This window comes from Pteropus medius, unplaced genomic scaffold (assembly GCF_902729225.1).
Source record: "Pteropus medius unplaced genomic scaffold, Ma_sr-lr_union100, whole genome shotgun sequence".
NCBI lineage: Eukaryota > Metazoa > Chordata > Mammalia > Chiroptera > Pteropodidae > Pteropus > Pteropus medius.
In genome coordinates this window covers 40,517,735-40,539,659 of record NW_024349800.1, presented here as the reverse complement: position 1 = coordinate 40,539,659, position 21,925 = coordinate 40,517,735, and the positions used below count along the sequence as shown (strand labels likewise).

The window sequence follows — 21,925 nt, the reverse complement described above, 5'->3', positions numbered from 1 at the left end:
ATAGTGAGCTTCCAAATCTTATCTGTCTGGCAGAGAATACTTAAAAGGATATAAGACCTACCATGTTATCAGTCTGTCAGTAAATATTTATTGAACCTTGAAGCAAAAGTGAAATATAACATGCAGTTTTGTGGTGTCTAGTTGAGTAGAAAAGACAAACACAAATATAACAATTATTGAGCAATACCAGCAAGTCTAGGTGTAGAAGTTTGAGATGTCGGTGACACAAGAGTATATAAAACAGCTGTGCTTCCAAAACAGGGTTGTAAGTTGGCAGCAGTCTCTTTATGTTCCCAGAAAAATAAAGAGGGCTCGGCACTTACAAAAGCTTACATTATCCATAATGCCCCTGAATCACAGACTTAAGTATACAAACTCATTTTTTTTTTTGTTCCAGGAGGAACGATATCTGGGAGGCCGGGGGTACACTGCCCAGAAGCTCCCTGCAGAGAGGAATCCTCTCCCCGATTCTCTCAGCCAACCAGGCAGAAGAAAGGCTGTGTGAGCATGCATGGGCAGGGACAGCAGATTCCTAGTGCCAACACACTACACCAAGACAGCAGGGCTATGAAGGTGGGAGATAGGGACAAGGGAGGATGAGGGAGGGAGACTTGAAGGATGGGAAACTGGAGTGGGGACTCTGCAGGGCATGACAATAAAGAGCCATTCTGGCAAGGGGGAGGATGCAAGTTTGTCTCCTCTTTTCCCACCTGCTCTACATTAACTCTAAGTCAGGCACTTTCTTCCTCATAAAGACAGAATAGTGTAGTGGTAAAGGGTAAACTGCTTTTTTAAATTTTTTTAAACTCCTGGCTAGCTCTAGAGGGCAGAGAGGAAGACGGGAAACAGAGGCACTTTCCCCGTTGCTTCACTGCTCATCACTGATCCCACTCTGCCCTGCCAAGCCCCAGATCTGCGTGCGTGGCTCCTGAAGGGATGCTGGAAAGGGGAGGGCCTAGAGCACCAAGGAAAAGAAAAAGTAGATTTCAGTGTGAAAGCAGTTCCTGGTCCTTTGGCTTAAAAACCACTTCTGCTTTCCCCTTCCCCTGTCTTCATCCCCACTGCCCCCTGCAGACTCTCTGCAAACCATATGTGGTGCTTAAGGCAAGGTAGTCTGTTCTGGAAATAAACCTGCAAGAGGGCCTGGATTCATGACAGTGTTTTCATCTGAAAAACGAGTAACTACACCCGGAGAGAACTGTTCCTAGGGTTTCACACACAAATGAACTTCTTTCATTTGCTTTGTTTTAATTTAACAGAATGACATTTTAGGAAAACTAATCATTTGTCATTAAAAAAAAATCTGACTCAGAGATAAGGGTTTTACAAATAGCTTTTAAGGGCGATGTATGTTCTGCTGAAGCAAAAGAGAAACTACAGAAGTTCCGCCAGAGAAGCTCTGGCTTCAGTGCGGTTCGTTAGTATGAGATGAAATGTTCTTGTTGGCCATGCTTGGCCACATTTCTCCCCCTACCTCCTACTCGGCTCCCCCAACCCCTTCACTTCTACCTCAGCTGAAACACCCGAGCTGACTATAACATCAAAGTGAGTATAACTCATGTGTTTTGCTGGAGCCAGCTTATCCTGGCTGTTGAGAATCATCTGTGCATATCTCTTCCCAACTCTCTGTTCAGCGAATTCATGTTAGTAGCTTGAAATCATCATGGTAGAAGTATTTACATTATAGGAATAGGCAAACGCTACAAATCGGGACTTTCCTTTGTGGGGGCAGAAGTTTATCAGCACACCACTGGGTAAAAGTGAACATAGCTTTTTTGGAGAAGCTCGAAAAATTGAGAACCTCCAAAGATGTTGCTACTGAATGACTAGAGAATATTATTATATGTTCTATAAAAACATACTACAGTCAAGAGCTAAATTCAATATTTAAATCTGATGATTCTTTTTTTTCACTCAAATGTGTTATAAAATCATAAGTTGCATTTTTCCTCTTTAGAGAAAGTATAGGAATACAAGTGATAAGAGAATAAAAAATCACATAGATTAAAGAAATTCTGATTTTCGAAGAATAATTTGCTTTGATAGATTCAAAACAAGAAGACAAACAATGCTACATTATTTGTAATAATGTTTCTGGTTAGAAAAATTACTAGTATGGTTTATGCCACAATGCAAAGAGCAAAATTTTCTCTTTTCAAGTTACAAACATAATTTCACATTTGAAGTGGTGAAAGAATCCCAAAGAGCCTTTAACAACTTTCTTGCTGGCTTGTGTTAAAGGCTCTAAATGTCTTATTTGTAATCTACTTTTGACATTGAGACGATTTCATTAAAATGCAAATTAGTTCCCTTGAAAGATAACATGGAAATGAAATATTATCAAATATATCTACATATTTATCAGATTAGTGGATGGAGATGGGTTTGAGAGAATGGGGTACAGGACATTTTGGTAGGTAGATGAACCTAGAAGAAGTCTTGCTTGAGCAAGTGTTAAGAGGTCTGGAATAGTGAATTTGGGACAATAAAAGGGCATTTGCAGGGAATTTGAGGGAGAGAGAATTTTTTCCATGATTTGATCTCAAGTTTGTGAGCTAGGCATTCAGCTCCACTGAATCAAGAGCTGTGTATCTTTCTTACTGTTGTGCCTTGATGGTGCCTGGATCATATTAAAATTTGACAAATAGCTGTTTAATAAATGAGGAACATAGCATAAAGGCAAAATATTACAGTTTTTTTAGAAGTTTTTTTTTTTTAATTTTTATTTTATTTATTTATTTTTAAATATTTTATTTATTTTTCCCCCTCCCCTCTGGTAACTACTAGTAGTTTTTCTGTGTTTTTATCTTAGTTTGGAACATAAGTGAAATAACATACTTATGGGCAAATCCTATATCTTCTATTTGACCCATTTGTGTAGCATCGATTCTCACCAAGTATAGAGATAACCTCAGATTATAAACTTATATTCTTTCCACAATGATTACTTCATCCCTTCCTGTAGATGACAAAGCCAAGATGATGAATTATCAAAGAAAAAACTTTGACAAAATCAGGGCCAGATTTGCAATAACGTATGTCTTGGGATAGCTTATTGCTTTCTCTTTACCCAGTTTAACTGTCCTAGGAGTCTTTGCTGGAAGCTCAAAAATAAGAGAATTATAGCAAAGGGAAATTGGGTTTCTAAAAAACAACAGTTCCTATTTTGAAAGCCATAAAACAGAATATTTTAGTCTTTGAAGGTAATTTTATGTTTTAGTCATCAGGATTTGAAGGACCCTAAAGTTTCCATTACTAGGAATAAATTTTCCTCTTTTTCATAGATATTCTAAAGTAGTCTGTAATGGGTATCTTCCTACCTCCACCTTTGATATGCAGCAAGCGGTTAAAAAACAAAACAAAAATGTCTCAAGCAACTTGGTTAAACTCTAATTGACTTGCATGGAAACTTTGATACTTTTTCCATGATTTCTGCCTATTACAGAAATATATAACTGCTGGGCATATTTCCTAAAAATTCAATGTAAAAATTCAATGTAGTCTACAACCATGCCACCCTGAACAAGCCTGATCCTGTCTGATTTCAGAAGCTAAGCAGGGTCGGGCCTGATTAGTACTTGGATGGGAGACAACATAGGAGGAATACCAGGTGCTGTGGGCGTAAACAATAAAAAAAATAATAAATAAAAAATAAGGGATTATAAACTGACAAGGTCCTTGCAATCTGTGAGATCGACCAAGGGTTGCCTCCTCTAAAAAAAAAAAAAAATTCAATGTAATATACAGCAGGCAAAGTTTATGTCAAGTAAACATCTGTGTTCTTATTATTAGAAAAGTTTTCTCAAACAAACTTGCCAGCCTACAATGTTGAAGCCACATGAAACAAACAGAAAGTGTGTCGAAAGCGTTAAATCAGTGTCTTCGAGAGTTTACGACTCCATGGCTTTACATAGGGTCTTCATATTCTGTTCAACAAAATTTTGAAAAACGAAAACAAAATCTATACATTATCAATTGGGAGGTAAGTTTCCCTGCTAAAATTCTAGACGTTGCCTGAATCCTGCACTGAAAGTCTCTTGATAAAACCCAGGGCTCCGCTGTCACAACATGACCCAGTCTCATTTGTAGATAAGTCACTGGGAGCAGGAGAGCGGGGTACATTTCTATAAATGGCATAACGAGGATTTGCATTTTGAAATGGCCTCCTGGTGACTGTCTCCATCACTCCACAACAGTACTGCTTCAAGTGCCTCTGAAAGAACCACATAACCTCAAGTATTTAAAGAATAACTTTCCCTGCCCTTCAAAAAGCTCTTTGTTATTTTATGTTAATGTATTTTATTATTGGATTTTTTCCATTATTGTAAAGTTTTCATTATATTTTCATAAAACAAGCTAAAATGAATTCGCTCTTAAGTTTTACTGTGAGGTTGATGTTACACTCAGTCACAGAAAGAGGTAAAGTAGCTTTACCTCTTTCACCACATATCAGGTAACTTTAGTTCTTACAAGCTGCAACTCGTTAGACACACCTGTACACCAACATAAAAATCTACTATCCAACTAACTTCTAGCACCGCATGATTAGCTGTATAATTATTTTATTTTTAGTCTTTAAATGTACAGGGTGAGTTAAATATAAACTACATAAAGAGTTTTAAATGTGAGATAGTGGAAAGAGATCAAGAAAAAAAAAGGAGGAAAAACTAAGCCATGAGATCAATATATGGTTTTCTCTTTCTATGACATATGTGTTCTCATCAGGGCAATGACAAGAAAATACATTTTTTTCAGGACTTTTTTATCTAAGATGTAAACACATGCTAGAAGAGTCTTCAAATGGCTACTGATGACAAGACAACCTATTGATCCATCCTTTCTCTCATTTATTTTCCTCGCATAATAATGCAATGGCCTTTTGGAGGGTTTGGCAATAAAACTGCCAGGAAATTTCACGTGGGGCTCTGGGCTTTGTCTCCAGTGTCTGAGCTGGGTTTGGGGCCATGCTGCTGTGGAACAGCTGCTTCCAGAGACACTCCTCTAGAGACATCCATGATCACTTGCCATGACTTATATGATTATCCATCATGGGGACAACTCTAGCCCAAGAAAGCTCATTTCAGAATATAATATGGTGTGGATTGAAGACCTAATGGAGAGAAGTGTACCCAGGGGAGTGATTGTGATCTTTTAAATCAATAAAATCTTGGAAGCCTTCTGTAAACTGACTTAAGAAAAATAATAGTTCCCTTCTCAACACACCACTGTACTTTTTTATTTGTCTTTTGTTAAGTAATTCTGAGGAAAGGGCTGAACCAGGGGATTTTAGGCCTTAACGAGTGCCAACAGAAAATAAAAGAATGTTATATTATCTTGCCTATTATATTACCAAACTCAGTAATAAGAGCATCTATTCCTTCCTCTAGTGCAGTGGTCCCCAACCTTTGGCACCAGGGACCAGTGCTCCTATGAGAATCTAATGCCTGATGATCTGAAGTGGAGCAGAGGCGGTGATGCTAGTGTTGGGAAGTGGCTGCAAATATAGATGAAGCTTCACTCACTGGCCCACTTCTCACTCCTGCTGTGTGGCTTTGTTCCTAACAGGCCACAGACCGGCACCAGTCCACGGACCAGGGATTGGGGACTCCCACTCTAGTGGACTTTCAGGAAGGGCTGAGAGAATAGGCATTTAGAAATCATCCCCAACTGACTCTATGAGATCGTAAAAGATGTTAGAGGAGGGCCTGTGTAATTCTTCATCTTAATTCTGGGGTACTCTCCCCTATTCTGTTCCAGTGGCCTTCTTTCCTTTCTTTGAGATCATATTTCATTTTTTTTTGTCCCACAAAATGCTTGCACATGCTGCTTCTTCTGTTTGGAATGCTTTTTCTCTACTATCTATTTTTCTAAACGTTACTTGTACTTCAGGTTTTTATCTAAATTCTACTTCCTTAGCAAAGAATTCGCTTGGCCATCCAATCTAAATCAGGTCCCTCCTTTCAATCTTTTATTGAACGCTTTAATTTTTCAGCATTTTTTTTCACAATTTGCATTTACACTTTTGGTTTACCTCCTTTCTTATTTCTGTGTATTCAACTGGCATGAAAGCCTCTCAAAGGCAAGGGATATGTATGCTAACATGCAGTAGGAACTAAATAAATATTCGCCATATCAAAGAATTAAAAAAGAATAAGTGAATGAATGGAGTCTATGGAAAAAAAAACTGACAGTCATATTGTGCATTTTAAATAAAGTCATACTGATATTACTGTGTTCAATTAAATAACTTTAGTCTATACTTGAAGTTTTAGAGTTTGTGCCAAATCAATAAAAGTTTGAATTATTCATATTTTAAATTCAGCATTTTCTCAATGGAACATGTTTTCTCAGTGAAATTTAAACACTTCTATCTTCTTAATTTCAGAGACTTTAGTATCTAGTTTTATAGGGCTTTGTAAGTATAAGAAAAATCATTGTATGATGCTAAGCGAAGGGCAGAGAAAGTAATTCTATAAAGCTTTTGACCTAGTTTCTCTCTGGTTTCTTCAAGGCAATTGAAAAGTCCTCAGTTGGGTACAATTTGTGGGTGGCTATTCCAGTGCTGTCCAGAGTCAGAGGCATATAGATGGAGTAGGTTTTATAGATGTATCTATGATACATTCACTTTCATAATTTTCTGTCATCAAAAAGAAAAAAAGCTAAACTCTGGATGATATTGAATCAGTTGTAAAAACAAGTTATCCAGATGATACTTTAGAAACAATATTGATTGGTGCAGAGTTCAAGGTGGTTTTGACTATTATATGGAGGTTTATGTGGCAGGGTTAGTAAGTTTTATGTATAGAAAGTGCTGGGATCAATAGAATCCATGACAGCCTGTTTAATGCTTTAAATAAAGTGCTAAAATGGTGAGAGAAACCAGCTAGAATTTGCTGCTCACTCCTTTCAAACTACAATGAAATATCTTTATGGTCAACATTCATAAGGAGATTATTTATGCATGCCATTTAAGCCAGCAATACTATTTCAAAGGGTTTACCTTAACTTTATTTCGCAAGTGCATAAAAATTCTTAATGTAGCATTTGTTAAAAAAAAAAAAAAACACTCCAGAAACAGTTTAAATGTCCATCAATATGGGATTTTTTTCTCCCTTGACATATATTGTTTGTTATCTACCAGAAATTGTTCTAAGCATTTTTCACATAATTACTCAGTTGATTTTCATAACAATAGCAATCTTCATTTATTGTCCCTATTTTAAATATGGGATAAAGAGATATTAAGTGGCCAATCTAGAGTTTGAATTCAAGCAAGAATTTTTAAAAATAAGGTAGACCTAAATTTACTGAAAAAACATCTAGAACCTATTTTTAGATTAAAGTCTAAAGAAAGCAAGTTGCATAATAACCAATATAGTTCTCATTAGATAGTACTATATATATGTATATCTATCTACATATGCATATAAATGCCTAGAAAAGTTCTAGAAGTATCTGTCAAAACCAATTAGCAGTTACCTCTCATTTGTAAGCAGAGGTTTAAAGTTTCAACTTTTACTTTTTTTAAACTTCTGAATTATTTTAATTTTATATTTTTAAATGGCAAAGAAATTACATATTTCTTGAGTTGTTAAAATGAAATTAAATGCAATCTCCATTCCCACTCCTGCCCTAAAAAGCAACAATTAAAAAGGTTTAACATCTACTGGTCAAATTTTTGTTTTCTAATGATGAAAAGATGTAATTAAAGAATTGAGTTTTTCATAGTCTATATTCATATGTACATATACTCTGTATGTAGCAAATATGCAGTCATGAACAGATGACTTCCATTAAAAAAAAAACACACACAAAAAACAAGTTAGACTATGTTCAGAACTAGCCCCAAATTCTTTAGCATACAATGTATAAACGAGATAACAAAATTACTTAAATGATGAATTTAAAAGGACTATGTTGACTATAAAAATAATAATGGACATTGTAATGATTTGGTGTATACTATAGTCATTCTAAAAGGATTCAAGTCTTTTTTTAAAAAAATCTATCTATAAACATGACTAAAGAAATTCTTTGTCCTGATATTCATTTTATTTATTTAGTGTTGGGCTATGAAATTCTTCTTTGTAATAAATTATAAAAAGCAGGGTTAGAAGTCCATCAAATTTTGATTACAGCAAAGAAATGTAGTACAAGAAACACCTGTGAATCATGACATATTCACAGTGAATTTTGATAAGACCTATACAGTGATAGTGTGATCAAAAGATTATGAATCTTATAAATTAAATTCTATTTAAAAAGCCGCTATTAACACAAGTACTCTCAGTCCTTCCACAAACAATCTACATTTAGAATACATTCTGTCTAGAGACATAGCTATCATTAAGGCTTTAAGGCACAATTCCTCTTTCCTGCTGCTTCTCCAACAGCTCACTCATGACAGCGGACGAAGAAGGAAGAGAGGAGGGTGTGCCTGAGCAAAGGAGGCTGTGAAGAGAGACAGGCTTTTTTAGTGTTCACATGCCATATTGAGCATTTGAGTATTGCCCTTAATGCTGGTAGAACTTGTTACTGCTCTTGGGCATTGGTTAGATAACCTAAAAATTTTCTCAGTTTTTGTAAACAAACAAACAAATAAATAAATAAGCAGGCAAGCAAGCAAGCAAGCAAGCAACAGGCCTCAATCCACCATCCTTAATCCATTTAGTCAGATCTGATTTGCATTGTACATTAGTATGCCTTCCCTGGCAAGTGAAGGATATTAAAAGTGATTCCGGGAAAAAAAATATGCTAGAAATTGCTTCAGGTAATTTCCTTAACTAGGAGAGCTTAAGGGCAGAATGACTAGGTACCCAAATTTCTAGGAATAACATCACCTTGTTGGGAACGACTTGAAATATGCAGATGCTGCAGCTCAGCTCCTAAGAACTTCCAGTTGTTTAATGAGAGAGAGTAAAGATACCAGCCAAGCAATAGCAGTAAAATGATTTCTTTTTCATGAAGATGTTATGCCTCATTTAGGAGATCTATTACACTCTCGGTTAAAATGAGATTTGCTACTATCTATGGCTTTCAGAAACATATTCCTATGTTTTTCCTATTAACTACATGGGTAAGAAAAACTAGCTGGTGATCTCTTCCAGCTCTCCATTAACTGAATGACTTTTGATAAATGGAAATTCGAAATTGCATCTGAATGCTAAACTGCATGTTTTCTACACACAAACGCATGCTAATGAACAGAAACACTAGGATTAGCTACTTTGTACTTAAAACATTCATCATTTGTTCTGCAAATATGTTGAAACAAAATACTGAATATAAAAGATTTATTATCTAATGCACAAAATTCGAAGTGTTGCTTTATGGTAAGCAGAAAAAGGTAAAAATCTGCCTCTCTACAAAATACCTTTAATAAATTAGGTAAGTAATGGAGAGCTGGGCAAAATCGACGTTACTAAAGCCAAAATTTTCATTTTTTCATTTGTAATAAACCCGTCCCTTAATATAAATTCAGAATATAATTTCCTAAATTCTACTTCTGATCTTTTTCTATTTCTCTTTTTACCAAATAAAATTAAAGACAAAACTCTGCTAAAAATATTCGATGGAAATAAAACAACTAAGTCATTTTAATTAATTGTATTTGTTGTTAGGCTAGACAACTCCATGAAGTCTTTATATTTATTCCTGTAATTTTCTTTATTTTTGACTCATTTTCCATCCTGTAGGAAATCTTTGTTAATACTGAAACTGTCATGTAATGTCTTTGCTCTACCTCGTTCCTTTATGCCACCATCAAGTTCATTTAATCACCCAGGATTTTTACCCAAGTAATCGACAAAGCATTGGACACTAAGGACTGACGGTTCTATGCTACGCCACTAGAGACTCCCTCTAGGCCAGGCTGACATCAAATATCACACTTTGCTATGGTCATTACTTAACAGTTGTATAATTCAGCCCTCTTTGACCTCATAAGTCTCCAACTTGGTCACGTGACTGTAATGAAAGTTTTTCTTAAATGTCTTGCTAAACTGAATATTCATGGTATTCTCCTTGCCTTACCATTAGGAACAATGTCAAGAGAAAGAAATGGAAAGTGATTCCTTGAGGGCAGACACTGTATCCTATCCATTCCTGAATTCCCAGTTTCAGACTCAGTGACTGCATGACATGTAAATATAGGTGCAATAATTGTTCATTGGGAGAATCTCAGGGTTTTGAAGAAGTTGCTTTGTTGTCCTAGTTATGCCGTTTTCTTACTGTGTGACTCTGAGTTTCTAAGAATCTGGGTTCTAAATCTGAAACTATAAAGTGCTAGAAACTTTTAAGTTATCTTTCAGGTATAAAATTCTACATAGATTGACAATTTTCTACCTCATAACAAAGTGGGATGATGACCCATTTCCCTAACTCTACGTAGTTTTCTGAAAGAAATTTAAAATATAGTTTTTAGTATGTCAATACATCCTCAAATAAAAACGGTGTGTTGTCTCCAAATTGTGTAAAGCAAATATTTAATTTCATATCTGCAAACTCGATGTGATGCCAACCATTTATTTTTAAGCTTGGAAAAATAATGCAGATTGTGTTTTTTTGTACAGCCACTTAACATATATAAATATGAACTTAGAAACCTTAAAACACTTTATTAGAAGCACAGTGATCTCAGCATTAGTAGAGTGACAATCCCAGGGAATGAATGAACCTATCATGACTCATCTTCAATCAGTCAGTCCTTCCCAGAGGAGAGGCTACTATTTTAATGTGTTAAACTGAAGAATTCTGCACAACTTAAGAGAAAGATGGATGATTTAAGTGTAAGCTTCATACAGACTGGGAGAATTATGAAATACATAGTCTAACAAACTCTAGCGTTTCTGTTTACTGTGGGTAATAGAAATAGGGCACACACATCAAACACAAATTGGCTACTTTGTCCAGCAAATTGCTTCTACCCGCCTCCTAGTGGGAGTCACACTGACTTCTTAGCTATTTTCTTCCCTTAAACGGATTTGGTTATAGGATTGGAAAACTGGGTCTACTACGTTTTCAGCTTTAGTTTAATGGGATTTATGAATGAAATACGCTGGTTTTATTAAAAAGAGAAATTTTCTAGAAGTTTTTTTTTTTTTGCTTGTTTTTGTTCTTGTTTTTTTTTGAAGGGAGAGGAATGAGGAGTATACAGAAATATATAAAGGTGTGCGTTTCAGGGAAAAATATACAGGACAATATTCCCCTCAAGCTGATGAATTCATTTAATCTTTTTTAGATTAGTTCTAGATAAGGAACTGGAACTATCATTTATTTTGAAAGAAATTAAAAGGCTATGGTTTCAACGTTGCGGTCAACATTTATTAAATTGTAAAACGATAATAACTTACATACTCAGGAACATTATTCAAAGGGCAATGTGAGAGAGGGCACAGGAAAAAGTGCTAAAAAATATAAAAGCTCCTATGAACATTAAATTTAATGGTAGAATGCTATTATTGATGGTGAAAGAAAATAGATGATCATTTATTTAGAATTTAGAAATGTTTCTCAAGGACTCTCGAAATGAATGAGTTAGATGTTTCCAGCACCTATTCAATCAGTGCATACTCTGCCCTTGGCCTCATCCCTCCTGCCACCCACCCTGCTCTCCCTGGCCACATATAGGAGAGTAAGGAGAGTAGTAATGAACCTGGATCCCCTGGGGGCAGAGGTGTAGGCTACTCAAAAAACAAGAAAGAAAGCAAGTTCCAGACACCTAATTCCCCAACAAGGCAGTTATTTGGGGCGCCTCACACATCAAGGCTGGTGGGCATTGCATAACCCACCTCTCTGGGTGGCAGAGCCATGTGAGGTTGCTGTGCAGCACCTACCAGCAAGAGTTTTTGTGGCTCTGTGTCACAAACAATTTGTTTCTACATCTTGTGTCATCAGGATCCTGGGAAAGATGTCCATACTCATTATCCATGAAAGAAGTTGATTGCCTAAGTGATTTGCCTGCTTTCTACAGAGTGGAGAAAACTATTAAAGACACTTTTAGCCACAAGATTGCACTGTCAGCAGTTGGGCTCTCCTCTTTTCTTTCTCTTTCTTTCCTTCATTCTCTAATAAAAATTGTAGATAAACTCATTTCCTGCTTGGATTGTTTATCTCAGATTCAAGAGCCCTGGAACATCTGTTAGTCCCGTTCTGAAACTGGATGTGACAGAAGAAGGGAAGGGAGATGCAAGAAAGCTGTAAATTGCTGGCTCGCTTTTTGGGAAGGGGCACTGCAGAGGAGGTTTGCAAACATTTAGACTTGGGAACGTGATGATCTAGGGGATTCAAGGATGGCTTCTTGCCTGCATCCTCTTTCACTGTTAATTCCATCCTCTATATTGTTGTACCTGCAAGAGCTTCTCAGCTGCCTCTGCCCAACCATCGCCCAAAGTAGAAGCGCAGTCGGTGGGAGGAGTTTCAGCACAGTAAGCCCTGGGCTATATGCTACGTTCATGAGAAAAACAGAGTGACTGGCCAACGAGTAGACCTTTCTCCTTACTAATCAGTTTATGGCAGTGGTGACAAAGTAGTGGCAAAATCTCCAGAAAAATCTCCACGTGAGCATCCCTGAGCCTCTTGAGCTCCTGTACCCTGTGCACACATAGATACTCCCATCGCAATCTTGGCCCTTGGGAAATGAAGTGAGCACACAGGACCAATACTTCTACAGAGGAAAGGCTTAACACCTTTGGTGACAAACAAGGAAAACAAGCAAGGTTTTAAATTCCCCATGTTCCAATTACTTTCTTGATAAAATCTAAGACACTTCCCTAGTATATACCGAGCATGTCTTAAGTACTATCTCATTTTATCCTCAGAGCAATCCTAGGAAGTCACTATTGTTATTATATCTATTGTACACACAAGAAAAGAAAACGGGCTTGGAGAGGTCACAAAACTAACAGAAGGTGATGCAACTAGCAAACTGTGGGCCTAGGATTTCCATCCAGCTCTGGGTGATTCCAAAACCTTTATTTTTCACTGCTTTAGAAAGTTGGATGCTTGAAATCTAGAATGTTCTATTCCATAAAAAAGACATTACACATTTCCTGTTTGTTTTCTCAGCAGACTTGTGATAAAATATTGTTTCAGCTCCTTGGAATAAGGCTGAAACAAGATGTACACAGTAGGCCTGAATTCTTCTGAGCTCCACTGTGCCCTGAGAGCCCAGGAATTCTCTGTACTTCAAACTTCAGACTCAAGCTCTTGGCTGCATCTCCCTGAATTTTGCTATTGCTTGGAACTTGAGCTCGGACCCTGAGGACCAGAGACCAGATCTGGTCCTGATCCCTGAAAGGGACTGGGGTAGAAGGACAATTGAAGGATCTCCAGAAGCAAAGTGGGCCGAGCAGCCAACTCAGGGAAAGGCCCAGACAAACGGCAGCCTTCTGAGAATTTACTCCAGCTGCAGCAGAGTTCATTCTTTATTTTGCCTTACGGAGAATCTGATTATGATCTGAAAGAGCCATATGAAGAAGTATTTAACCAAATATGCAAACCAAAGAACTGGGAAGGGGTTGCCAACACATGTCTCACATTGGTAGATTAAGGTAACCCATTTCCCATTCAGAAAAAAATCTATATTTAATCATTCTTCTTGAGGATAGAATTTTTCAAGGTGGAAAGAAATAGAAAAATGTGATTGGATTCTACAAATTTGTAGGACTATAGGGAGGAAGAAGGTCAAGGAAGTTCATATGGCTGGGAGTCCACTCTTGCACTGACCAGTTCCATGACCTTAGAGAATAACAACAACAATGAAAACGGTGATTATATTTGTTCATTGAATTTTGTGTGTCAAGAATTCACTAAGTGCTTTATATATGTATGTAAATATATATTTATATATATGCACATTTATATATGTATACAAATACATATATGTTTATATACATATGTATTACTTAATCTAGGATTCAGAAGAATGCTATAAACTAGGTATTATTAATCTCTTCTTAGAAATAAAGAAACTAAGGATGGAAGAGTTGATATAACTTGTCCAAGGCAGCTAAACTAGTTAGTGGCTAAGCTAGTAGTAGAACATAAATATGAATCCAAAACTCAAACTTATAACCTTTAGGCTACTCTACCCTTCAAAGTCTCAATTTCCTTATCCATAAAATTCTGGAAGGTGCCTGCCAGTCTAGCTCTGGGTGTCCACGAAGATCTAAACATCTAAAAGAGGCAAAACCAATGAGGCATTTTCAAATTCTTTCTTGTAGACTGTGAGCACAATAGCAAAATGAACTGAATCTGTATACTGTGACTATACTCTGCCAGAATCTGATTTATTTTGGACAAGTGTCTGTTTTCAGAAGTACAGTTCTCAACTGACCATTCATTTTAAAAACTTTGTACCATTCCAGGCTTTAACCACCCTCCCCTCCGCCCCTCCGCCCCTCCCCGCCCCCAACAGCAGGAGAGAGTCTTTCCCAAAGAGGAGGACATTTTACTTTAAGGATCATTACCTGCTTAGCTGCAAATGTACTCACCACATTCAGAGTCTAATCAGTGGCCAGAGCTCTCATGGGGTCCACACTGGGTCAGGGGTGATGGTGGAAGGAGGAGTTATTGTTTAGTTACCCGCTCATATCTTTGCTATAAAATTAACTGCATTGGCAGAGTATACTGAGTTCTGAAAAGCAGAGCCCATGTCAAGGACAAAGTACTATATGAACACAACTTTGTATTTCTTGGACCCTCTCATGTTTGGGGGACCGCTAGGTGTCTGGTTGCCTATATTTCTATTGTGCTCCCGAAGGTGTTGGAGGAAGAGAAAAGCATACGTGGCAATGAATTGACTTGCAAGACCTAGTCATAATCCAAAATGAAGTCATGGACACAATCCAGAAGTATAATTTGCTATGAAAACACACTCAGAGGAATCGTTGGTGAATTCCCAAAAGATTAAGCAACTTGTTCTCTTTGCAATATGAGGAGACTCTGGGTTTTCCAAGCCTCACGTTGCTCAAGTCTGAGAGAAGTCTGAGACATAGTCAATTGCTGAAGCTAATTGGGGCAGGAAAAGGAAGACCAGTTACTCTACTAAGAGACATGGGTCTCCATCCAACTGCAGTCTGGGCAGCTGTCAACTCTCCTTCATCTTCCAGAGCAAGTGAAATGTTCCAGGCCATGGTTAGGCTATGACAGAAGCCCTGAACGAGATGTCAGTTACCAAGAGAGCTTGGTTAAGTCAACATCTTTAAAAAATGGCGCCAGCAGCTTTTGAACAAACATAAAATAACAGAAGCACAGTATCAAAGTCCCTTAATGTCTCTCATAAACTTTAACAATGCCACGATGTTCAAACACAATGGTAGTATTTTGACCATGAGCGAATACAGGACGGCTGGAAAACCTGACAAATACTACCCAAACAGCCCTCAGAGATTTCCTTCCTCTTGTTCACATTTGCCCTTTTGCTCAGATTTTTAGGCCACTTGATCCTTCGTGAAGGAAATAAGAAGGATGTTGGAATAGCAATTTTCAATATCCAGATTCCAGACATATCAGCCTGTTACAGACAGAATTCAAATCCAAAGCATTCCTGGAATCCCCATGTTAATTACCACATTATCAAGTCCTGGAAGGACTGTGAGCTATTGTATAAGGAGTCTGAGTAACTGGATTCCCCTAATGAACTCGAGCCACCCAGACAATGGAATGAACAGCCTGTAGCCAGTCTGGGCTGCCGCCTCTCACCCCCGCAGTCTCAGAGCCCTGGCTGCTCCTGGGTTTGGCACACAATCCATCCTTTCCCACTTTCAGCCTCCTTGGCGCTGCTTGGCACCCTTCCTCTTCTACACTGACCACCCAGGGTCTTGTTCCACTCCTTTCCTTGACCCAGCCGCTGCCACTTGTGCTGCAGCATGTGCTCATTCAATGCCTCCACCGCCCTCTATTCTGCTGGTACTGCACTGTTTCGCCTGGGTTACCAGCTGCAGCTCTGCGGTCCCCAACTCCAGCTGTTTTCTGGGCCACAGCCATGCTCACCTAGAACTTGTGCTCCAGTGATGAATCCAGGTGAAATTCCTCTGTTCATTTCTGCCAGGTGAACTAGGACCTCTGCTTTTGAGTATATTTAGCTTATCCACTCCACCCATTTAACCTGAAAACACTTTCGGTCAGTGTTCCTCAACTTTAATGAGCATTCGAATCAACTGAGAGTCTTGTTGAAATGCAGATTATGCGGTAGGCCTGAGTGGAGCTTGAGATTCTGCATTTCCAAGATCATAACAATTCTGCCGGTTAGGATCATATTTGAGTAGCAAGGATCTAGAAGAGGAGCTGCATTATATTCATTTTTGCACTTCTGGCATTTCACCCTTATTGTCATTGTCGCCACTTAGGGAGAACCTTCTATGTTTGCTGTAGTGGAGATATAAAAGATGATGATGACACACTCCCTGCCCTCAAGGGCAGAGCCTGGGGCAAGGTTTCTTAACCTCAGTATTATTCACATTTTGGACTGAAAATTCTTTGTTGTGGGAGGCTGCCCTGTGGATTGTAAGATGTTTAGCAGCATCCTTGGCCTCTAATCACTAGATAATCAGTAGCACCTCTACCCACTAGATATCATAGTTATGTCCCCCTTTGTGATGGTAAAAAAATGTCTCCATGCATTGTCAAATGTCTCCTGCGGGGAAATTGCCCCTGGTTGAGAACCACTGGTACAGGGGGAGACAGATATGGAAATTAATAATTGAAATGATGGATCAAGTTACAAAGCAGTGCAAACACTGTTCAGGAAAAAGGATTACTATCATTTCAGAGTGTGCGATGAGCATTTGGCACATACTAAGTGCTCAAGAAAAGTTTGTTAGGTAAACAAGTGAACTGCTGATGTCCTCACATTCCCTGGTAACTATAATAATTTACCTTTCTGGACTCATCTAGTGGAAATGATACTTGTATGTTCCAAATATAAACATCTAACTCCACTGACATAATGAATTTCCATGGATATATTTATCGGATGCATCATAATGGAAAACAGAAAGCTTATCTTTCAGTATAATTGAGATGAAGTATAAATATCTGTAAGAAAATGAGACTCTTACAATAATAAATAACAATTTTTTAAACGAAAGTCTACTGCTTTTTTTGGCATCATTTGCCTCATATTAGAAAATGACAAAAAGGAGTGTGTATACATGTGACACTGTAAATGGATTCAAGCAAAATTGTACATTTTGTAGCTTGGCTCACCTTAATGCATGCTCTTAAGCAGCTGTGTCTTTTCCTGACAGGTTTTATGAGGATGTATGCATTTCCAAGGCACTGTCTATTCTGAGATGCTCATGCTCCTACACAGATGCATCTGACATATGACCATGCATAAGAGGATGGCAAGCAAGCAATCAGATAAGCCTGGGGAACCCACATATGCAGGAAGCCGGGAAGAATCCTCATTTTTGAAATTGAAGAGATGAAGAGCAAAGCCCTAGGCTTGTGGTCTTAAAGTCAGACAGTAAAGCAAGAGATAAATGTCAGCATTTGGACTCATAATGGGGTTATAAGTTGAAGGTGTTTGGGTTATTTATCTTAATATGGAGGCAAGAATAGAGAAGGATATGTTTGAGGCAGAACACAAAGTCTGTAACCAGAGAATACAGAGGCGCAAGGGCATGTGAGGACAAACAAAAAGAAGAGGAATGGAAAAGGTGGTGCCTAGCATGAAACATTTCAGTGTAAACTTTTAGACATGTACTTGGTAAACGTTATTATCCCTTAACATTTTGTAAATGGAAGCCAAAAGTAGGCTCACGAGGAAAGTTCTTGGAAATATACACCAATTGAACTGGAATACCAATAGTTGCCAAAGGAAAGTGTGACACTTGGTCTTCTTGCCAAAGTCAGTAAGGCTTTGCCCAAATAATGGCAAACCTTTCCTTTCAGAAGACGGTTTCTTAATAAGCCTCAATGTCAATTTCGACAAGGAGTGGAAATCAACAGATCTGAAGTCAAGGCCAAGCTCCATGACGGGTTGGCTATGTGCAACAGCATTTTTGCTCCAATTTTCCTATCTGGAGAATGGGGAAGCTAATACTTTCCACTAATATATACTGAAGGAATATTGTGATGAGTCAGAAGACAAGTCTCTGAGTTTTTTGTTTAATGAACAATGTTCCTGTAGTAAAGGCTAGTTCTGTTTCAGACCATAAACTGACAAAAAAAAAATCATGCCATAAATAATTCAACCACAGAAAACCAAAACCTTTTGCATTAGAAATTGCAAAATCTTTTGTATTAGAAATTGGCTAGAGGGGTACAGTCTCTTGCTAGACTCCTTAGCATGGGGAGCCAAGGCTCCTGGTTACCAGAGGTGTCTGGTTAGTAACAGGCTTTGTTCACATAAAGGAAACAGATTTGTAAATGTCAATTTAGGACTATTTTTCCATATTCTATCTAATTTGTGCCTTTCAGTGGCATGGGATGACAGCAAAGACTCTGGAACCCTCCAGAGGGGAAAACGGATAGTACTGCAGTCTGTGTTAGCTGCCATTGGCAGCACTGGATTGGGATAATGTAATATCCTGGGAAACCACCTCTGAAGAAAGTTGCCAGTTGTATCATTAAGAACAAGAAAAAACCTCTAAGAGATTCAGAAAAAAAATGATAAAATGCACTAAAGTAAATCAAAAGAAACACTATTTAAGAGTCTTGTTTCTTAAGACTAAGAAACTCATTTCAACCAATATACTGACTACTAGAGAAAGGCTGGTCTCCACTAAAGCCCGAAGTTACTCTTCTTTTGTGCCATCTGTCTTCTGCTAGTTTCTGAGTAGAAGGTGCCTCACGATTTGCTGCAGTGACATTATAATTCTTCCTGTGGTGAAAGGAGCACGAATCTAACTAGAATGACAGGACTCTAACAGAAGGACAGCATGGCATGCTGGGAGTCAGAATCACCCAACTAGAGCTCAAGATCTAGATTCCCACTCAATTGCACCTTTGCTGGATCATCCTGGGAAAGTCTATACCTCATCTTAGTTCCATTTTCTCCAAAGTGACAAGACTGCGCTAGACATCTTTCAGATCTGCAATAAATAGACAGAGAGAGTGAAGTGGACGAGTCATAGGATGATGGAAAGTAAGCAGCGACTCCAGTTTGAGTGAACTTGGGTCATTTTTGCTGAGCGGTAAATAAGAAGCTTGGGGAGTGATGCTATTAAGGCTCTGAGCCACCAGGACTTCTGGGAATCATCACTAATATCCTAGTGCTGTACTCCACTCAGTAAAAAGGAGGAATTTTCTCTGTCGGAAAAAAATCAAAACAAAATCAAAACAAACCCCTAAAGGTGTGCTGGGCTCACAATTATTTCCAATAGAAGGTCAGTCCTGCGGGGGAGGAGGAAGCCAGTTAGACACCGTGGAGATCAGACACCTGGCTGATTAGGTCCACTGGGAATATTGCATAGGGCGAAGCTTTGTCATCCCATCTCTGAAGAAGATTCTTCTCTGGAGGCCTTTAAAAATAGGACACTCTCTCAGCAGGTAGGATAATAGGTATGAACCTGCCTGGGAGAAGTGGATAGGAAATACGGTCCTCCAAAATATTTGGAGTAGTGGGTCCTTGGGATAGTGGCTCCCAAACTTACTGGAGATATTGAAATTATGCTTATTCAACCTTAAAATTCTTAGACATGGTGAAATATCTGGTTGAATCAATTATTTTGTAGGAAAAAAAAACTGCCACTAGTGAAATCCAACTTGCTTTTGTTACCATTGATGTTTCGACATTTATTATTATTATTATTATTATTATTATTATTATTATTGAATTTAGCTTTTGAGAGGACAGATATCAAGGTGAAGTTCTTACGGCAAAACCTCATTTCTTCCCTATTAATTTTCTTAGTCAAGGAGCATTTTTAGTGTTTTGGAAAAGAACTACATTTTCAACCAAGGAATAAAGTTTGCAGATATTTGCTGCAGCTCCTGGTTCTCTCTACAGTGATCAAGAGAATCTCTTCCATAGGGAGAAGTACTTTAGGCTCTGAAAGGCATGCAGATAAAAAGCACCCGTGTTTCTGGCTATACCTACATGGTCCTGATCATCTCCTTAAAGTTGGTTATTGAAAGAGTCTGAAATGTTTAAGCAATTCATATTGTGTAAATAAATGATTACCTGAATATTTTATGTAGTCAACTAATATTTTTATTGCAATGTTAATTTACATACCATAATGCCTACCCTATCAAAGTGTAAAATTCAGTGGTCTTTTAGTATGTTCACAGTTGTGCAACCATCACCACTCTCTAATTCCAGAACATTTTAATTACCCGAAAAGGAAACCTTGTACCACTCACTCTTATTTTCCCCTTCTTCCTGCTCCTGGCAGTAACAAACCTACTTTCTGTCTCTATGTATTGGCCGATTCTGGGTATTTCATATAAATGGAATTATATAATGTGTAGCCTTTTATGGCTCACTTCTTTCACCTAGCATAATGTTTTCAAGTTCATAGCATAGCATGTGTCAGTACTAATATCTTCTAAGCAATTACTATGTACAAGAGAGCTAGGAAGTATTAAAGCTTTTCTTTTTTTCCAGATGTATGGAATTGGAACAGAACCGATTAACCTTCATGAATAATTTAGGATGCCATGGTCACAGGTGGCATGTGTGCAGTGCAGGCCAAGGGTTACCAGGACCAAAAATAGTTGAGTTAACCCAATGGGAGATGGCAGATTTTACAAAACACAAGCAAGAGACAGGACATAACTGGGGAGCAAGGAAAGAAAGTAAAAGATAAAGGAAGTGCCCAATGGGAACAGTTAAGATCTGAGTATGAGGTGAGAGACAAAATAAGAGGGAAAGAGCAGGAAGTGAGATGAGGTCAGGGGCGAAGGATACAGGCCAAGCAGCTGGGGATCTGAAGTCTCTGAGTCTGCAGCAACAGCCCTGACTAAAGGCATGGGCTCCAGAGTTCTATGTCACAGAATCACAGAATATCTGCACTGGAAGGAAACTTAGAGCTATCTTCTCTAACTCCATCATTTTAAAGATGAACGACCTAAGCTTCGGGGAGGCTAAGAGGCCTCCCCAAGCTCACAAACCTTAGGGATTACTTTCTTAGTCTCCTTCCCCTCAGCACAACATATTTTCCACAATAGCTCACTGCCACAGTCTCCAGAGTTGGATTTGGTCATGTGTTAGTGTCAAAATGCAGCTTAGCAGGCGTATGCTCACACACCTTCATGCTATGCAAGAGCCAGCCGAAGGTCTTAAGATATTTTTACATTAGCGTAAAAGAAAAGTTTCGTGTCTTTTGACCTAATCCTCATTGGTTAATTGTCTAAACATATGGGGATTCCTTCCTATTTTAAATAAATTTCATAAATTAGGATCAATCTATAGGCTTAGAAACTGAAAGAAATGAAAAAGGTTCTCTAAGAGGTCAGCCAGGGGAAAGGCCTAATTCCATACTGTGATTAGAACAGCGAAGCCCAAAATGTACACATAAATATTGTGTATTGACCACTTAAAGGGTGCTTAACCTTCGACAGCATTGTAAAATTAATAGTCCAAGAGGCATGACTCCAAAAGCACTTTGTCATTTAATATTCGGAACAAAACCTTTTTAGTCAGTTTCTGCTAAGATCATACTATACAAGGAATCTTTGTTTTTAAGAAAAAGAAAAAAGAAAAATTAAAAATAAAGACCTTAAACTCCTTGAGATTTGGTAAAATTATTTTGGTGCCTTTATATAATGAGACAACTGAAGGCATTAAGATGGTGGTATAGATGTATATTTCTTGATATGAAGAGTTTGATAACTTGTTGAGAAAGTAACAGTTATAGAATATTTAACGTTTAATGTCTTTATCTCTCTCTCACACACGCATACACACACAGAAAACATCTGGAAGAACATCCACAAAATATTGAGAATTGTATCCCCAAGTAGTAGAATTATG

The 21,925-nt window shown here is 38.0% G+C and overlaps 1 protein-coding gene and 1 pseudogene across 17 annotated transcripts in view; one reads left to right on the top strand and one right to left on the bottom strand.

The window, feature by feature from the left end:
* Positions 1 to 21,925, bottom strand: part of SLC8A1 (solute carrier family 8 member A1) — a 352,258-nt gene that overhangs the window by 159,592 nt on the left and 170,741 nt on the right. The window lies entirely within an intron of this gene.
* On the top strand, positions 3,501 to 3,622 carry LOC120622612 (uncharacterized; annotated as a pseudogene).